Source organism: Zonotrichia leucophrys, chromosome 1A, assembly GCF_028769735.1.
Source record: "Zonotrichia leucophrys gambelii isolate GWCS_2022_RI chromosome 1A, RI_Zleu_2.0, whole genome shotgun sequence".
NCBI classification, from domain to species: domain Eukaryota; kingdom Metazoa; phylum Chordata; class Aves; order Passeriformes; family Passerellidae; genus Zonotrichia; species Zonotrichia leucophrys.
In genome coordinates, this window is record NC_088170.1 from 38079947 (window position 1) to 38095657 (window position 15711).

Sequence of the window (15711 nt, forward strand, 5' to 3'; positions counted from 1 at the left end):
TAGGCCTGAAGTAGTGCTTCTCCTCTTCCCAAACAAGGAGTGACTGGGACCAACTCTTCCTGGGCTTTGCTTGATGCAATCATTCCTAGAGAGGTAAGAAATTTCTGTGTCTAAGGGGACTGAACTTTTCCAGGACCACTTGGACAGATTCCCACTCAAACAAGGCTTGCAGGACAGGGTTGGCTGAATCACTGCTGTGGGAGAGGCTGTAGCCAGCAGATAAAAGGTTTGCATCACCAGGTGCTGTCAGAATGAATGTTAAATGGAGTGTAAGAGAGACAGGACATGCCGAAGACTCAATTAACTGTTCCTTTTCACCACAAGACCTTGCACTCATGCTTTCCCTATGCCTCTTGCTTTTTAACTGAGCTCTGACTATCACCAGCTATTTAGCAACAATATCTGCCTGGGGTTCAGCCACGTCCCCATGGGAGCAGCTCTTTCAGGGCTGTGGTTGAAGTGAGGGGTGAACTTGGAAAGGACAGCCTCGTTTCACCAAGTGAGTGAGCAGAGCTTGGGCAGCAGGAGGCTCTGAAGGGTGGGGTAGCTCTCAGCTATGGCAGCCCTGGGAAGCCCAGAAGCTGTGTAAGAGGAAACTGAACTGCAAGTAGAACTGGGGTCTGTGGCTGTGATTTGCTGGAGAGGTTTAATTAGGGTGTAGCACTGTGGATAACACTCACTTCTGGGAGTTTTTGTATTTGCAAAGTGAATTTACCCCAGAAATCCTGTGCAATGACTGTTTCCATATTTATCTTGAAAACCTGACCTTTCACTGCTGCTTTCTGCCCCTTTGGTTCTCTTTGGTGGCACGTAGAGCTCCAGGTGGTCTCGATGAACTCATTTCCCCTCCCTCAGATTTCCCCTGAAAGTTGCTACAGCTGGTGGCTCACACAACTGCTTCTGCTTTATCACCAGAAGCTTTCAAGGAAGCCAGCTTGCTGAGACCTGGATTTCTGACAGAGGAGAAAAAAATTGAAGGTAGGAACCACTTTTTTTTAAACTTTGAGTAGCGAGAAAAGCAGGGTCAGAAAGGTACCTGACTTCATTTTTGCATGTGAAGATTATCTCTGAACACAGGAGCAGACTCAATTAGTGGATCCAAGTGGGGCAAAAACCCAGACATGTTTCTCCATGGCTCACATATCCATACCCAGGGAGGGCTGGTCCTGGTCATGGCTGCCATCTGAACCAAGGGGCTGCATTTTCCTGAAGGGCTTTTTGTGGCAATTCCCATTTAAAGAGATCTGTCTGTCTTACTCTACCCCACTGGGGTTTTAGCCTGGGTCAGTTCTCTGCTGGGGTTCAGCACGTGGCTCTGTGACCCCTGGTGCTGCGGAGGAGGTGGCTGTGCTTAGGTGCAGCTGAAGGAAGGAATGGCTGGAGATACAAGGGGAGAGCAATGGCTCCATGAGCACAAGCATTGCTAGAGAGAATCCTGAATCAGGAGATGGTGGCCTCAGACCTGTGTCCAGAGTTAAACTGCACAGGCTGTAGGAATAAAGCCACAGTGCTTGGTCTTTTCCTCTGATGACCCCCAGTGCCATGCCCTTCCTCAACAGGGGCTCTGCTGCCAGGGACATCCCCCTGTTTGCATCACTGAGTTATGGAGCTCTGCTCACGGCATTCCAAAACACAAATAAGCAGGGACTTGGATAGTCTGACCTCATTAACACCTGTGTTTTCCTTCTTGAGCTGGCAAATACAAGAACACTTCCATTATTTTGGACAGTGCAGGGTTGTGGATGTCTGAACAGCAAGAAAAGACACAGTCTCATTTGTTCCTGCTGATTCTGGCCTAGGCTTTGTCCAGCTAGTTTCATGATCATATTTTCAGTGGCAAGCACAAATACCACTATTGATTCATTGGTGTTATGGACACATCACTAGCAGCAATAAAGGAGATGGGTGCTCAGAGAGGATGCAGGTGTTCTTCTACACCACACGTCATCCTGCTGGATATCCCTTGTCCTTTCACATTGCTTCATCTGCCATAAAACAAGAACAATAGCTGAATATTGCAGTTCTCTGAAGGTACATGTATGTGGCTCTTTCAGTGCCTCAACTAGCTGTAAAATTGCTGACCCAGCAAGACAAACAAGGCCACATCTGATTCTGAGAGGCACAGGGTGGAAAATGCTAATGGCTGAGTTTACCTGAGCCTTCCTCTTACCGAGTCTGATTTCAAGTTGTTGATAGTGTTGATAAGTGATGTGGGCAGAATGTCCCTGTGTTGGGTGTCTGTGCGTGCCCTGTACTGCCTCAGGAAAATTCCAGCCTAAACAGTCATTTCTCCATACCTAAGAGAAACAAGCTTTATTAGCATAACAAGAAAACCACATCCTCTTTGATTAAGATTTTCTAACACAGCTATGCCCTGACTTCAGACGCTAAGCTAATCTTTCTATTACCCTTTGCTCCAAGCCTGTTGAGATTAGAAGCCATTAAATAAAAACAAAGAATGATGCTGTTTTGCTTCCTACATTTCCTTCAGCACAGGCACACTATGTCCCCAAAGTTTATGCCATTCTTGAACAGAATAGAGCATTCCTGGGAATTGTTCCTCCCAGTTGTAGGATACTAGAGTGTAACTGGCATTATTTTACTTGTTTTATATCTTACTGTAATTATTACATGCTGTTATATTAGTAATGACAATAATGTTAGGGAGACATGGTCCCTAGTGTGTTCAGGGGTTCTGGTGTTTGTGTTCCAGTGTGGGATCTGGGTGCACGTTAGCAGAGCAGGTGAAAGGGTTAAAACAAAAATCAGGACCCATAGGGAAAAAGTCATTGGTAGATATGTGGGAGAAGAGGTTAATAAACAGGATCTGAAAAGAGAGAAGGATGGGGCTTGGGACGGTCAGCACGGCACGATTAGGCAGCAAAACAAGCTGAGGTTTAAACTGGGACTTAAGCTGGGATTTAAACTGAGGTTTAAACGGAGATTTAAGCTGTGTCTGCGTGCTGCACCATCGGAGGGTCAGTGCCGTTCATTCCCCCGCCCCGGAGCAGCGGAGCCTCCCCAGCAGAGCCGCCGAGCTGCCGGCCCGGGGCTGCCGTGCCGAGCGGGGACAGAGCAGGGCAGCCCCGGCACGTCTCGGTCCCGGCACATCCCGGTCCCGGCACGTCCCACCCCGGCTCTCCCACGTCTCCCTCGCCGCCCGAACTCTGGCCCGGGGCCAGCGGGGCCGCAAAAGCGCCCGGGCGCCCCTGCGAGCCCCGATCTCCGCTGGCTCGGCAGGATGGCAAAAATCCGGCCCGCAGGCTCCGTCTGAAGAAAGATTGCAGGCGTTTGTATGTGCTGGTAGTTTCTGGGCCTCGTATGTCCCTCTCGTAAAACACACCGAGGATTTTCCCAGATAAAAAAAGGCACATCGCTTGGCAGAGAGTCACATCTGCACGTACTCGAGAATGAAAACATCCGGAGAGCGCTGCCCTCGAAACAAAATGCCCAAGAGCTCAAAGGCATGGAGGGGAATGGAGAGTGCCATGATGGCAGCACGTTCCTGTCTCCTGCCTCCTTCCTGCCAGCGACCATCAGCCATCCCGGGCCAGGAGTCAGCAGAGAGGCGAGTCCTGGGCTGGGTGCCTTCATCCCAGGAACCACGGTGGCAGGAAGGAGAAGAGTGGTGGCTCTGCACGGTCTGGCCCCTGAATGATGCAGGGACTCGCTGCCTGGCGCTGTGCCCATGTTCTTTTAAACTTGTCATCCCACTTCACAGCAGGAACCCTCTGCCTTCCTCACCAAAGCATAAACACAGAACAAGGGAACAACGAGTGCTCATTCATTGCACGGTTGTTTGTTTCAAGAACCGAAGTTTATACAGTTGAAGCTCCCACATGCCACTTTCACCTTTCACCGATGCCCCTGCAGCCTGGTAACTGGGATGTGACAGAGAGAAATAAGCAGAGGAGCACTTTAGCGTGATCTAACAGCAGAGTTATTTGATCCCGGGTTTGGTATGCACTGAAAATGCCAGTGGTTAATGGACTGTGAACATGGTGCAGCAGCTCTTTGCCTCCCTTCTGGCACAGGAGTCTGTGCTTCATGAAGCTGAAGAGGATGCTCTCCTTTGTAGCATCTGTCCCACTCATCTAGTGACCAGCCTGGTTTTACTACTCATCCATCAAAGAACAGTCATCAATATACAGATATTTCTAGCCTTCATTAAAAAAAAAAAAAACCTTCGTGAATAAAATAGAAAACTTGTCTGGGTAGATCAACTTTGATCTCTGGTTTTGACCATTAGCCTGACTTTAAATCTCCATGCCTTCAAACATTTGGTTTAGCTCCTGCTACAATTTTCTAACACAGTGCCTAAATTTAAAGACCATGTCTATTTATGTCTGAGGTTTTAACATTTCCTCCACTTGGACTGAACATGCTTTATCACATCCTCTAAACCCCAGGGACACTCCAGTGAAGTGAAAGCACTGTCAATGTGAAAAGCAGGGATATTGTCCCAGTTTCAGACCCCTCATCTGTGCCAGACTCTTACCCAGATCAGACACCTCTGTTTTCTCTTCTGCACTTAAAGCTCACTGGGGAAAGGAGGACACACACACCAAAAAAAAAGTATCAATTCTGTCATAAGAAGAAGACAAATCACTCTTGTCAAATGTATTTTTCTCTCCATAATGGGAAGAAGTACTTTTTATAGGCTTTTTATTTTGGACACGGAAAATCATGATGTGTCTGTCCTCTATGTGCTGTGCCCAACAGAAGATTGTGCCATTCACCGTATGCGTCATTTACTCCACGTGCCAGGTTTCTGCTCAGTTTTAATTTACTGCTTCTGAGGGATTTCATCCTCTCCCTTTTGGGGATTGTTCAAATCAAACAGTGATTATTGTTGGCTCTTTCCATTTTAGGCAGCCACCATCACCATAGCTTCTTTAAGTGCTTTCATACAAAAACCCACAACAAGAGTGAAGCTTGCTAAGAACTCAATGTAGTATCTGGTACTTTTCCTCTTCCAAAATAACTGCTTCAAGTAAAGGGTTTGTTTGGTTTCTTAGGCTTTGTACAGTTACTTATTTTAGGTTGCTTTATTTAGTTTATATTTTTGTTCCTTGTAGTGAGCCAAAATTTTCCATTCTCAAATTCAATTAGGTTCTCCTGGCTATCACACTAGTACCACCATAACTGCTCCTCCTTCCTTGACATTTATATCCTCCAAAGCTTTGTGAGTTTTTATCATCACTCTCTTCTCTATATATTCTTGTCATTTGACCAAATTATACATTGGCTTTGTTTAAACATTTTAAAGCATGGAATCACCAGGGAAAATCAAGCATCCTTTTGAAGTCTTTCTGGACTGTAGGCACCTCTTTAGGTCCCTTTATATCCCCTTTAGATCAAACACTTGTACTTTGTGGTTTGCTATCTGCCTCTTGGCAAGTGTGCAGTCAGTCCCTGCCTGTCTTGGGCCGCTGACCTGACAGAGACGCAGTGACAGCTCTCATGACCCACCAAGTACAGAGAGGGAGCAGCCAGCTCAGTGCACAGCCCAGGATGAAATGTACATTTCAGGGGCAAGAGCAGATGAGGATCAGAGGGTGTGTGTACCCATGCCCAGCAGACACAGGAGGGCAGACTTAGGGCAATCACGTAGCTCACTTCACCCTCTGCTGGGCACTTTTCTGGGGAAGAAGAGACTTTATCTTTCAGAATATTTGCGTGTGATAAGTGCAGGTCACTGCAGGACTCAGCCAGAACAGGGACAGTGACTGTCACAACCTGTGGCATCATCAGGATAAGCCTGCCGTGGAGCCAAACCAGGGTAATGTGCTCACAGAAGGCAAATTATCGAGTCAGCAAGAAGGGACCTGCAACATCTCAGGGAGAAAATTGGTAAAGGGTGGGAAATCTCAGTCTGTGTACACAGCAGTGAGAAAAGGGGTGCTGGAGAACTGCTGACATCCACAGCAGGGGGAGCAAACACAGGGTCTCTCAACACCCCAGGGCCCAATGTCCACACATTGGTGGATTTCAAAGATTTAGATATCAGGAACATGGTGGCAGCAGAGAAAGCTGGATTCCTTCTCTACAGCAGAAACAGTAACAGAGTTGCAGACAACGTCCAGGAAATAGATGGTGCTCAAGATACAAAGCTGGACGATATTAACCTAGGAGATTCTCTGAAGACTAGGTTACTATGAAAAAAAGAAGCATAGTCACAAAATACAGATTTACATATTTTTTCTTATGTTTGGGAGAGAATCAAGAGGTTAAAAAAACATGTCAGTCACTTTACCTGTATCTTCATCTGTTACATGGTGCTCTTCTGCCAATTGAAGTGGCCTAAAAACAGTCTTTGAAATTCCAGCTCATACCTTTATTAACATACCCCCGCAGTAAAAAACATACTGAAAAAATTACCCCTGCAGGCTACTATCCCATCTGTGACAGAAACCAGCAGAAGATTATTCCCAGAAAAGTTCAAGAGAAGAATAGGATAATTTGCCTACAGAAGAAGTGACTTCTAGTCATGGGCTTTCTGAGGTTGCTCTGTGCCCTGAAGCTAATAGGATTTTATCTGTCAAACATGAATGAGAGAACAAAAGTAACAACCTCTGATTATCCTCTTTTCCCCCTCTCTAATCTTACTTAAGACTTAAACTGACTCTTGTTCTCAATGGTGGTCTGCAAAAGTCTCACAAATAACATTATGCAGTAGTAAATAATACATTTCCTGTACACACACAACTTTATTCTGTAATAAACACGTCTCCTGTTACCCACTTCGAAAGGCATCCTTTTTGGGTTCAGTGAGTCCTCATTCAGCATAGGAGCAATCAGGGCACTGTAAAACACCTTTACAGACTGTGGTAGTTTTTGCTTTTCCATTATGTTCCCTTTTCTGAATGTCTCCCTGTAAGCTAAATAATCACAGGGGGCTTCAGCATAGCAATATCCTCCACCTTTTAATCATATCTGTCCTTCAATTCCAACCTACACCCTTTCTCCAGTATCCTTTTTTATGAAATGAGATGCCCCTGATATTTCAGGCAAAGCTGCCTCCTGACGTTACATACTGACATCACACACATTTCTGGAGAAATCAGCTCTGTGAGAATGCTTTCTCATCAGCCCCTTTAACCAGACCTTTAGCTCTGACAAATGGCTCCCTGGGAGCAGGAGGAGTAGAGGAGTGCTGGGATCCAAGATGCTGAACAGTCCCGGTGCTAACAAACCGCCCCCGGGCACTTCCCTGCTTTGCGTGGGCTCCATCAGAGAGCCCTGGCCAGGAGCCCGGCGCTCCTGCTGTGTTGCCAGCAGCTGCAGGAGCTTTTGGTGTCGGACAGGCAGCTCTGCCACACAAGGGTATCTTTCTTTGGGAGCAAATTCATCTGCCCAGTTTCAGTGTTGTGCTGCAGCAGGGGCAGGGGAAATTGGAAAGTAGCTCCACTTGAATTCTTACTTCCTATGTTTGTGCCTCTTTGTTCATCTGGAACACTCATTCCTGGATTGGCTATTTTGTAGGAACATCAGAACTGTGTGAGAGAGGCTGCTGCTGTGTTCCCCAGACAGGATTACACACATTCTTTTTTTTTCCCCTTCCATTTGATCCCTCTTTTCTCAAGCATAAATCAGAATACTAAAAGTTCTCTCCAGAGCTTCCTCCCTACTGTTTTTAATATATATATTAAATCACATTTAAAAATGTTTCTTATCACAATTATAAATCTTGTTATTAAGGCTGGAAGGCTGAATGCTATCTTGACAAGCCTTACCCAGACTAGGGAGAATTTTGGAAATACCAGGCATGTTACTTGGGTTGAGGTAAACAGATGAAGGTAGTAAATGGAGGCAGAAGTTGAGGCTGCACTCATTTTGAGGAATATCAGCATACTCTGGCGTTATATTGCACAGTTTCCCTTTGGTCCATCTTTGTCTGGACACTGCCAAAATCCTAATACCACGACCATTTAATGCAGTTAAGCCATATGAAAGTGATGGTCAGATCAAAATGCCAAAGGAACTCTTTCCCAGTGGGTGGTGATTATTTTCCTCCACTATTTTCTGCCTTTGCAGTCTGTTTGCTGTGAAGCCTGTGAGGCCATGGCAGTGTCCAGTTTTACTGATTGAGCCTTTTGGACAGCACATTCTCTGTCCAGCACCTCTTCCAGAGAGTGGGACCCCACAGTGCAGCTCCCCAAGCTCTGAAAATAGCCCTGAACTTTCCCAGCCTCTGCATGTATTCCTTGGAACTGCAGCCCTGCTGGATGAGTCAGCTCTTGCAGGGTGACATCACAGCTGAAATCAGAGCCGGGCTTTGCACAGAGAAATCCAAAGATCCTCTTGTTGCTTCATGGGAAACATTGAAAAGAAGTAAAGATGAGAGTGTCACACACTTCCTCTCCCCATGCTGATTACTCACCACTCTGGGGAACCCCCAGGGTTGTGCAGGGATCAAATCTCATCCTTCCAAATCCTCCAGCTGCACCTTCTCTGGCAATGAAAGATGGAGAACACAACTCCTTGGAGAGCAGACCTTGGAGTCAGAACAGCAGCTGGGAAGTTACACAGCCCTGATGAGGATGTGCCAAACCAGAGTGGGCTCCAGCATCTCCTCCTTCCAGCAAGCCTCTGGAAAAGGAGGCTCCATCCCAAAGACTGGTCTGGCACCAGAAAACTTTTCCCAGGTTTCTCAACTCTTTGGTTGTCACAGCCTCTTGCTGCACTCCATATGCCTCTGTGAAAGGGATAAAATGACCTCTGCAAATTCCACGATAGGTGTAGGATGACAGGGATATAAAGCTGTATGCAGCTCTTTTCTCAGTTAGTTACACAATTATATGCCTGGGATATTACCAACACACAGACTCTGTGTTTGGATTCATCATGATTTAGTCTGAAGACTGAATGGCAGGATAACAAGACAGACCCTTTAAATGTAATAGTCTTTTGAGAAAATGATATGTTCTGTGGTTTTGCTTAAAAACAAAAGGCTAGAAAAAGGGCACTCTCTCTAAGTTGCCTCAGATGTTTCCATAGCACTTTCAAATCCAGTGTAGTGACATCTGTTGCCAGGTAAATAAAATCAGTGTGGAAATATTTACTCTTGCCCCTTACTGGGACATGAGTGGCTTTACACTCTTCTAAACACAGATGTGAAGATGCCTTTCTTAGCTCTTGAATTGAGGAAAGAACATTAAGTTGCTGTCAGGAGAGTAACTATGATTTCTTACTCCCAAAGACTGGAAATGCTCACTCCTTACCCTGTAACTCTTTTAGCTTTGTTCTGCTGATAGCTGTGTCTGTCTTCCTTATGCAGCTTTTTGATTAAATTGCTGTAATTTAGTTATCACTTCACAGGTGACAGAGACTCTAGACTCCTCCTCTCTGTTCTCTGAAGTTCCTAATTCTATTACAAATCATTGCACTGCAATCATATAGATCCCAAACATTTTGCAGTGGGAGGCCAGTCACAAGAACTGGTAGACCAGAATTTTGCCCAAGATCACATGGAATGGAAAAGCCTCCAAATGATTCTTTCTAATGCCTTATCCATTCAATGTGCAGATTAATAGAACAGCAGCAAAAGCTGTGGTACCATGTGTGGTTAGAAAGGCAATATTTGTAACATCTGAACAAACATTTCCCCTCAAGCTGAAAGGGAAGGTGAGTGTCAGATCAGTGCATTTGTGTGTCACTGTCTGTCACCGTGGCTCTGTGGGAGCAGACCTGGGAGGCAATGAACCAGCACTGGGAAGTCAGTCTAGGGGAAGGGGCAGGAAATGGGGCTTAGGGACCCATGACAAACTCTCCTGCTGCATAGCTCTCCTCTGATTTGGGGCAAGTCGCATGCACTGCTGGTGAGTCACAGGCAGCCTGGCGATGTGCGTCTGGCTCCATCTAAGGGAAGTAGGGAATACTACAAAGCCCCAGAAATGAGTTGGTGTCTGTTCCAGTCCTTTCGAGCCAAAAGACAATGGCCAACCTTCACCTCTTCTCATAAACCACAATGTAGCTTTGTCCCTGCACTTTTGAACCGATGAGTTTGTAAACTGTGTTATTTACTATGGTAAATGCTTTTCAATCTATGTGGGTCACAATTTGGAAGTCACAGACTGAAGTTAATGATTAGTGTATTCTTTGATAGAAGACAGTAATTATTAACCCTGGACTCTGATACTAATCCACACACTTTTAAATGAGCACTTCACTTCCCCAAACAATTTCTTTATTGCAATTTCTCGTGCTTGATATTTGTCTAAAGGACATCTTAAAAGGATTTCAGTTTCCTTTGCTGTGTTTTCCCCATATGTTACTCTTTCTTTGAGCAGCTGAGCAGGCAAAATCCTGTTTTTGTGTAAAGGGCACAGAGGAAGACAGATTCCTCACCCAGCAAAACTTAGATTGATAGAAATACGTTGGTGTTTACCAAACTGAAACGGCTGACCCATTTCAAAACAGAAAATCCTTAGTAAGACAGGAAAATGGGTGTCTAGCATTTTGAACCATCACTGAACTGCCTCTCTAAGAGGTTTAAGTCCTTGCCCAACTCCTTTCTCAAGAGACACTTAAACTGTGGGGATTTTAGGACAGAAATCAACCACTGATGTGCAGGTCATGGAAACAAATAATGAAACCATGTAAAGAGCAGGGTTTAATTTAAAAAGTGAAAGTAACTGGCCTCACTGAAGGCAAGGAATCTTGTTGGGCACTTTTTCCAATTGTCTCTTGCTTATTAGGACTTGATTAAATAAGGCTGAGAACACACCATTTCCTCCAAGTTTTACAAAGCAGCCCTGAAGTCAACTGCTCCATTTAAAGCTCTCACAAGAGCTCCCAACACAGCAGGACTGTGGCACCACTGGGCGGGGGCGGGCAGCAGCTGCCTGCTCAGAGCTGGACCATTCCCAGCCCTCTGCTTTCCATGAGGGGCCCAATCCTCAGTGTCCACAGCCTCCTCCTCCTAAATGCCAAACACATGCCTGAACTCCAGTACTCCTGCATCCTCCTATTCCTTCCCTGCCCAATGCTGTCTGGCACACCCTCCTCCTCAACCTCTGCCCTGCAGCCTGTGAGGAGGGAATTGTAGGCTCTGGCTCGAGGTCAGACAGGGAAGCTGAGCTGATCAAGGGATGGACGGTGCTTGGTCTGCTGTACGGGCTGCTGCAGCCCTGATGCAGGCAATCATGGCTCAGCAGAATCCGTGTACATGCAAGTGCTCGCTGGGCAGAGGTGCTGCAGGGCTGCCTTCCCTCGAGCACAGGTCTTGCAGGAGCTTGGCCACAGCAGCTGTTGTGCAGGCTCTGCTGAGCCCAGGGCTGGCAGTCATCCCTGTTTGGCCTGCTGCCTCTGGAAGGATCTTCCCCAGCGCCCTGGGATGTCCCTGCACACTCTGGCTGGTGGGTACACACACACGTGAGCACCGGCTGCTGGGCTCTGTGCAAAGCACTGGAAAACCTGGCATCTTGCTGAGCTGCTAAGATGCACGTTAGCAGTCAGAAGCCAAGATGGCAGAATTCATTACTCCCCAGAAATGAAGCTGGAGCAGTCATCTGTGCCAGCAAGGTTCTTTCTCCATCGGGAGATGATTTGTCCCTCAGCCTAATGCCGAGGCACTGTGTTAGGCATGTTCTGAGCTGTTGGGTCATTAAGGTTTCTGTAATAGTTGGTGGTTTTAAGCAGAGTCATCTTTAAATGGCTGAAGGCCATCCAGGCTTTAGTGTTAAGAACCACATTGAGCCATTTTATGAACTTTATCTTTAGAAACACTCTTAGGTACACCCTTTGCTTTGTTCTCTTTTGGTTTTTTTTCTCCCTCCATTCTTACTTGCTTTTCTTTAAAGAGAAAGGAAATCCAAATGCAAAAGTGAATCTAATGCTAAGTCAATGATGACTAAGACATCAGGTCAGGAGAATCAAATATTTCTGCATAAGATCCCAAGCTTATTCATGGTAGGCACCCAGAAATAACTTGATATTGTAATTATGCAATAGAGTTCAGAACTGCACATTCACAGTCTCACTGTAACTGTACTGAATTCTACTGTCATACTGCACTGCTGCCTTCTTTGTTCAGTGCAAACTTTCATCCAACATTAAATCCAATGCAAGTCATTTAATAGACTTGATTTGCTGCTTTTACGAATGCTGCAGATGTTCTTATGCATTTGTTAATAAAATGTGAATTTAATTGATCTTATGAGTCTTAAGGAAACTGAAAGCTACTGAAAATAATGAGGCCTTCAAAACTAAACCAAAAAATAGAGCTCACATGTAATATGAGTTCTCCACTTGTCCCTGTTCCTGGTGAAGACAGAAAGATTTAATGGACAAACAGAATTATTTCTTTATGGTTTCCTCTACTGTATATTTATCAATGCCTGTAAATACCTTTGGAAACTTAGAAAAGCATTGTAGTACCTACTGAAAACAGTCTGTAACAGGCAGAGTTTTAAATCCGCTCCATCTCTTAAATGTTCATCAGTTTGAAGGAAGAGAGAGTGAGTAGGACTTCAGCTTGTGAACTGGAAATAGGGGCAGAGCTGTGGGTTTTGCCATCACTTTGTGAAAAGCCCTTGCATCATCCATCCTCCCCTGTCCTGTAAACAGATCTACTAACAAGTCTCCTGAACAAATGATTTCAAGAATCAGCCATGCACCATTGTTGCTAAAACCGGCAATGTAGAACAGGAAGACATCCTTGCTTTCTCGTTCACTTGGAGTATTTGTCTCAGACCCCTAAAAAGCTGCTAGAAAACATGGCAGAAAGGAAGCTAAATATTCCTGACTTGTCATTAAACCTGAAATTCCCAGAAATATCATCATGCATGGGAATGTTTTGTGGTTTTGACTCTATTCTTCCACTAAACTACCTCTGGAGGGCTAACCCTGTCAAACAGCAGGAAGAAGAATTATGTTACTTCAAAGATTTATGTGTGTAGCCAAAGCTGAACTGGATCCCTGGGAAGGAAAAGCAAAAAGCTGTAAATGTCAAGATTGAAAACCAGGGCAAGATAGGGGTTGACTGGCAGTAACTGGCTAAGAATTTGGTTCTTCTTAACATGACTTGTACCATCGAGCTTCTTATCATGAAGTTCACAGATTAATTGTACACGGCACAAACATTTTTTCCTAACTACTTCACATACATTGCTTTGCAGTTATATCACGTCCTCCAGTTCTCGGACTGTAGGAGAGAAGGAAAGGCCCACGATGCCTTTTTTATATCACTTGTTATTGTATGCCTCGCTTTTTTCTTTGTTTTGAAAGGTGATCCTAACTTTTTCAGCTTCGCAGAGCTCGCCAATCCTTCTCAGAGCATTGTTACAGTCTGTGTCATGACTCACTAAGCAGAGTGAGAACATCGCTGCAGGTAAAGAGCACTGACTATTTATAATGATATTGTAACACTCCAGCTATGGTCCCCTGCCCTGCTCTTCAGGGATGCCATCACTCCTCTATTTTCTGCCCAACCCCACCGCAGTTAACCAAAGTTTTCCTTATGGATGTTTCACCCACTTGCACCATTTATTTTCGTGGCTTTGTAGCACATCATGAAGCTTCGTGGTCTCCAAGAGAAGGAGCAGAGCACCGGGCAGGCGGGCTCCCGGGCAGTCCCAGGTCGGGCAGCGGGCGCGGCACAGTCCGGGCACACTGCGGCTGCTCTGGGATTGACACTCGGCTACCCCTGAAACCGCTTTTCACACATGACAGCGTGGACAAGTTAGAAATGCATTTCATTTGAAGATTTCTGCTGGACAATCTCTAATTTCCAGTAAACTTGCTGCACTGAATGTTATCTCCTGATTTTCGACTGCGACAGGCCGGCGATGAAGCCGAACAGTCACCACGCTGCTGCTTTTACTTTACAGCCCTTAAGATCCAGCCTCTGCCGGGAACCCCCCGCTCCTATCCAAGGATCAGGGGAGGGCGGAGCTGGGCGAAAACACGGGAGAAAGGAAGGAAAATATTCCTGACTGGCCATGGAACCCGAAACTCCCGGAGGCGCCCGCACGCCCGGGCTGTCCCATGGCTCTGACCCTCCCTCAGTCACTAACCCACCCTCACAGCCCACGGCGCCACAGGGGCGGCGCTGCGCCTTTAAGGGCGAGGCTCCGCCCCTCCCCGCCCAGCAGGCACCCGCCCCCTCTGCCCCGCCCGCGATGACCTCACCTCTGCCTTTCCATTGGCTGAGCGTCCTGTCAGTCAGGCGGGGCACGCCCCTCTCTCCCGTTATCTTCCCCAGGTGCTCTCTGTCCATTGGTCGCTTCTCGCGCCTCTCACTGGCGCCTCTGAGCTCTGATTGGCGGGGCTGGCGGGGGGTGGGCGCTTCCGCGGTTGCGAGGCGCCGGCCGGCGGTGGCGCGGCCGGGCTGCGGGAGCGGGGGCGGCGCCTTCTCCGCCGGGGACGGGCACGGGCGGGTTCGGGCGAGATGGAGCCGTGACCAGGTGAGCGCGGAACTCCGGCTCGGCCGGGACTGCGGGGCGGCCTGGGGGAGCGCCAGCGGCAGACAGAGGGAGGGTGGGCGCGGGCCCGCCCCGAGGGGCCTCCCCGCACCGGGGCACGGCCGCTCCCCCTCCGGAGCCCCCGCGCTGTCCCCGCTGCCCCGGAGCGCTCTGCGCTCCTCCCGCCCTCCCCCCTCAGAAGGGTCCGGGGCGCTCGGCGGGTCCCTGGGGGCGGTTCTGGGGGCCCCCTCCGGCCTTCGGGGCCGGCAGCGCTGACAGGGGCTCGCAGGGCTCGGGCGGCCGCCGTGTCCTGCCGCCCGCGGCGGGCTGCCTGGAGCGGGGCGAGATCCCCGCGGGGCGATGCTTGGCCGTGCATGGGCGCCTGTGTGCGGTAACAGCCGCGGGTCCCTGCCGTGTGTCTGCCCCTCTGTGACCGTCAGTTCTTGCATGGAAGGGGACTGTAGTTCTGTAATTTCACGTCTCCCCTGATCACGGATGAAAGCTGACAGTTCTATGTGTGTGTTAGTGGATGTAATCCTCCTGAGACCTTTATGGTCTGGGTCTGTGTAGCCTTACTCTGCGCCATGCAAACTTTGTGTTCGTAGGGTTCTGTGTGGCTCTCTTTTACAAAAGGAGCCGTGAGTGAGCTGAATAAAGGGTTGCAGGTTTGCTGCTGCCTATAGCAGTCCCCTTCTGGTATCTTTTGTCCAGACAGCATCAGGGCCTGTGCTGTGGAAGTGCATTTTAACCTACCATCCATAGAAAATACATTTTGAAGGCATTAAAAATGTTTCTGTTTAAGTCTGTGGCTTCTTTTCTGTGTCTTGGAACCCAAAATGTGCTTTTTGTTTCTTGGTAGGATCTGAAGACACAGCTCTGAATATTTGGAAAATAAAAAATGTAGCTATTCTGGGCTGGATGTGTATATCCCAATGTTCTGTCTTTATTTTAAATTTGTATTTGACATCAGAGCTAGTTGTGGCATAGCTGACTTATTGGAAGTGTGATTTTTACTTGTATGTTGGTTTTCAGATAAAAATACAAATTATTATAAAATATATCTGCTGTTTGCACAAAACTCCTCACTAGGTTTCTATAAAATCCATACTGTTGAACTGGTAGAAGTGTAATGCCTTTAGATCTTCACAAGCATTTCCAAAAATATGTCAGTCATTACTGAATATGAAATGACAGGGACACCAGTTTGTTCCCATTTGCTGCAGTGATTTAATGAGTGATCTAATAATTGTGATTAAATAGGATCTAATAATAGAATTTAAAATAAGTGTGTGATCTGAAGCTGACT

The 15711-nt window shown here is 47.0% G+C and overlaps 1 long non-coding RNA gene across 1 annotated transcript; it reads left to right on the top strand.

Moving 5' to 3' along the window:
* The first annotated feature begins 920 nt into the window (after window positions 1-920).
* Window positions 921-14318, top strand: LOC135442493 (uncharacterized). Its single transcript, XR_010438672.1, has 3 exons — window positions 921-978; window positions 13250-13333; window positions 13509-14318. It is a non-coding gene; the product is annotated as an uncharacterized LOC135442493 (long non-coding RNA).
* The last annotated feature ends 1393 nt before the right edge of the window (window positions 14319-15711 follow it).